The following is a 5,094-nucleotide window of genomic DNA, read 5'->3' as shown; positions in this document are numbered from 1 at the left end:
ATAAATGGTTGACGCATAAGCCCACCTCGAAGGAGTTGATTAGGTACTCCCTTATTAGTGGTTTCAAGACTCTGATAGAAGTATTGCAGGAACACATTATTGAGAAACCCATGAGTAGGACATTGTATGAGCAACCTTTGGAACCTCAACCACTTTTCATGAATTAGCTCACCATCAACTCGCTCAAAGTTTTGAATGATGTCCCTAAATTTCAATATCTTTGAGGGAGGGAAAATTCTTTCATAAAATGCCTCTGTTAGCTCCTCCCATGAAGTGATAGAGTCCCTTGGTAATTCGACCAACCACTTTGTTGCTTCCTCTTATTAGAGAAAAGAGAAACAATTTGTGAAATGTTCTTGAAGAAGAATGGCCCACACACATCTAAGAAATTCTGAATATGATCATGAGGATCCTCATGAGCAAGACCCCTAAAGAAGCCTTTCATCTATAGTAACTGAAGCATCATTGTGATCACATGAAAGATTGTATTACCCACAATTGGGGGTAATTGGATGGCACCAGAGCTGCCCGTTTGGTCAACATTGACATCATTCAAGTTTTTGATGTCATCACTTTGGCCATGTAGATAAGCAGCGTTACTCCCGTAAATGCTAATATCTTCACCTAACAAGAATAAACACAAAAAACCAATAGTAAGGGAGTTTTACTACAATCAAACTAGATCATAAACAAACTTCAATAAAAAAAACTCTAATCGCTACTCTCTGGGAACGGAATCACTTTTTATAACAATAAAACACACCTCTTATGTTTCAAGGTATAGGTGATTGTTAACAAGTATAAACCCAACGTATAAGGCCAGAGTCGAATCCCATAGGGAACGGTTTTGAAGAGAATTCGAATACAAAGTATGAATGTGTTCTAATTTATTATAGAGTTGAAAGAAATAAAATGAGACATAGTGTAAATAGATAAAGTTTCAATTAACAATATTAAGAGTGTTTATAGCAAATCGCTACCAAGGAAAATGATCATGAGATTTGAACAAGTAGAAGAAAGACTTATAGGGAAGGTGCATAGTTAAAATATTAGTTCGAACAAGGGTAAAAGTACAGTTCAACGCAGTTAATTATCGATGAGTAGGATAGATTATACAAATATTTGACATGCATCTTTCGATCACTAATCGACTTTCCATGTAGTTTCTCTCAAACCTATACATGGGTACTACAACAAATCAACCCAAACCTTAGAATAATTTCCTCTCGAGAGAAAAATTCACAATTGACATGGATCAATGGCTATGCATTAACACCAAGAAAATATGGAGATATAAGGTAGAATTAAGTTTACAACCTTAATTCATAATTTAAGACATGCTGAATTAATAAAACCTATCTCAAATTAACATAATGCTGAGCTAATATATAAAACCCAAGTTCAAAATAAGATTAAACTACATTAGCACCCCCTTGAAGGTAAGGGTTTTTAGCTAAACATTACAAAACTAAAGAGAATTATACCAAAATAGTTGTCTTCCATTGCAACATTGTTATACTATCCTAGATAATGTTCAAGAACAAAGGGTAAAGCTTGAAAGAAGTCACTATCTAGTGACTACGAGTGGGATCTTATGACCCATAAGAAGTCCTACGAGTTGTAGGAGGAATCCGTAGACCCACCTCATACTTAGAATTATTTGAGTTTCTTCAACCTTCCCTATGAATGGCTTCTACGTCCTATAGGAGAGACTCGTGGGTGAGGCTTAGAGACTCAAAATATCTTGGGTTTGTAGGACTCTACCAATAAATAAGTATGATGGTCCGTACACAGTTCTATGACCCATAGAAAAGGACCTTAGATCCTTTTTAAAAAACCCACGCAAACTCATCAACGGGTCTACAAATTATAGGAGCTTGGTCATACAATCCCTATGCAGTTTAAAGTTTGTCCATGAATTGGACCCCTAGTCCAACGAGAAGGACCTTATATCTGTAGGGGTTCCTACGGTCCATAGGAAAGGGCTCGTAGACTGCCCAGTTCGTATTAATGAGGGGTATTCTGGTTTTTCACCTTTTCCAAACTAAGCCCAACCTATTTTGTTACTAAAATTTGTCCCTTATCAATACCCAAATGGGTTTTTCTCTCATTAACCTTAGAACTTTTGAGAGAAAGGATTGGAGAGGAGAAGAAGAAGAGCTAGGGTTCAAGATTTTCAAGCGAGGTCTTTAATTTTTGACTAGATAATCATCATTCCAGGTATGTAAGGCTATCAAAATGTTGGAATAATTTTATTCTCATGCCCTACATGTTCATAAATTCAAATTCAGTTATGAATTCGAGTTTCCAATTTCATTAAAGTGAACTTTTGATCTATTTATATGAATTATATTGAACTATAGTATACATATATACGAATATACGTTGATGATCTTCATCAGTTTAATCCTTGAGATGTTTATTCAAATTTGCATTCACATGAACCCTTATGCACTGTTTTGAATTAAAAATGATATTTTCATCATATGATTGAGAAAGAGTTTGAGCACGAGTTAAGTTTGAAAAGTGTCTTAATTATTATTTTGAGCATGAGCACTTTGACTATAAACGAGTTGAGTTTTAATACACTTAAACTTCTATTTTTGAGATCGAGTTGAGAAGTAATTTTATATTTTAATTCATACATTGAGTTGAGATCACATCCTTTAAAGAGAAAAGATGAGCTAAGAGGACTTGAGTTTGTTTCTAAGTCAAAAATAGACTAAATGAGTTAACTGAGTAAATATACTCACTTGAGTTATGAGAATAATAAACCATGTTTTGGTAGTAATTTTGAGCACCGATATGGGTAAGAGTATAGAACAACAAAAACACCATAAACTACGTAGCCAGTGTAGGATAGGATCGTACCGCTCATTCGAGGGACTCCTCATTGTCCTAAAAGAGGACTTTATTATATCCAAAGATAAGTTTACATCCCTTACCCTAGCAACGTATTAGAAGGCTTTATCAATGATATCAGTTTGTTGTATCATCACGTAACTCATAAGCGATAGTTTTCGGTTAGAGAAACTCACCAAGAAGTAAAGTATTATATTTTCATATACTGAGTTACTTTATTATTTCATGTATTTTAAAGAATTATCTTTTATTATAATGCATGCTTCACTGAGTTGAGTTACATTCATAGTTAAGTTCTTAAGTTCAGTATCCTGATGTAAGTTTTCTTTTGCCATTTTACATACTCATACATTCCATATACTGACGCTATTCGATTTGCATCATTTTACTCAGGTGATATAGATCTTCCACAAGCACACCGTTGAATATTAGTTTTCTACTTAGCTTTGGTAAGACCTCTTTGCATTCAGAAGAGCTCTTGAGTTATTTACTTTAAGTCCTTATATTTATTAGTTTGAAGTAGCCGTGGGCCTGTCCCGGTACCTATTTTTAGAGTCAGTAGTTAGAGGCTTCATAGACTAGTCAGATAGTGTTCAGTTTATTCCTTTGAGTATGTTTTAAAACTATTGAGTTATGCCTCTTATAGTATTATATATTAAAGATTTATGATGTAAATTGAGAGTATTAAGTTTTCATGTTTTATTGTGCCCACTTGAATATATTTACAAGTTAAAGTCTTCCTCTAATGAGTTAGCCAGGCCAAGGGTTCGCTTGGGAAACAACCTTGGTTTCTGAATGTCGGTCATGCTTACGGTGTAGACTTGGGGATTTACAAACTTAGTATCAAAGAACAGAGTTCAAGAGTTCTAGGGTGTCTATGAAGTCGAGTCTATTATAGTCCTTCTTATGGGTGTAAAGTGCCCCACATCTATAATAATGAGGCTGTAAGACTTTTAAGAATTGTTTTACTTCTTTCATAGTCCACCTTGTTCTATAGAGTTTAACTCTTTGTAATCTCTTTCTAATTTCTACATTTCATGATTTTCAGATCATGCCTTCAAAAATAATTTTGAGGTAGAGAAACATCGCTGGGGATAAGATTCCCCAACTATTCGGTATGCAGACCCAGAATCATCAAGCAATTGAGAATGAAAATGGGGTTGAGAAAGGGACTCAAGAAGTTCCACACACTACTCATCCCACAATGACCTCTAAGGATAAATTTAGAGGAGCTATCTCTATACTCATCGAGTTGATGACTACACAGTTTGGTCGCCAAAATACTCCAGTTCTGAGCTCCTATTATTAAGATATGTCAATGAGACTTTCTGAGGATGAACCCACCAGTCTTCACTAGGTCTAAAGTTGAGAAAGATCCTCAGAATTTCATTAATGACATGTGGAAAATCTTGAAGGCGATGTATGCCAATGAGGTAGAGGAAGTTGAACTTGTTTCCTACCAGCAAAAGGATATTTCTAATGTCTAGTACAACCAATAGGAGGAAAGTAGAGATGAGGATGTTGAGCCTACAGTATAGGATGAGTTCGAGCATGCCTTCCTAGGCCATTTATTTCTGCGAGAGTTAAGGAGGCAAAGGTTGAAGAGTTTGTGAATCTTAAGCTGTAACATCCCTCAAAATTTGAATTTTTTTATATATATATACCCTAAGAATGCCTTGGAAATAGGCAGCTCATGTAACGTATTATCCTTAATCTTTTTGGAAAATCCAAGTTTAAAAATCGATCACGGGGTCAAAATCTGTGGAAAAATGGTCTCGGTGGATTTTTAGGACCCGTAGAACTGAAGAAAGATTTTCGAAGAAAACACAAAATAGTATTATCCATGAAAGGACCGCGTCGCGGACCTGAAAATCCATACAAGAAAGAGTAGTCCATGACAAGACCGCATTGCAGACCTGGGGACAGTCTTTTGGCCTAGTTAGTTACGACAGGTCTGCGTCGCGGACCTGGGAAGGTGTCCTGGTCGAATTTAGTTTTTTAGGGCATTTTAGACTTTTCCCAAATTATTAGTTAATGAACCTAGACGTTTTTAGGACCTAATTCAACTCTATAAATTTACCTAAACCTCTAATTCAATTCATTCTTCTTCAATTCATCTATTAAATATTTCTCTCTCTACAAAAAGGCTCTCAAGGGTTTCCATTGAAGACTTCAAGCAAATTCACTCAATTTCTCCATCAAAATTCTCAAGTTCTTCCAAATTAATTGGTT

This window comes from Solanum dulcamara, chromosome 3 (genome assembly GCF_947179165.1).
Source record: "Solanum dulcamara chromosome 3, daSolDulc1.2, whole genome shotgun sequence".
NCBI classification, from domain to species: Eukaryota; Viridiplantae; Streptophyta; class Magnoliopsida; order Solanales; family Solanaceae; genus Solanum; species Solanum dulcamara.
This window is presented reverse-complemented; position numbering follows the sequence as displayed.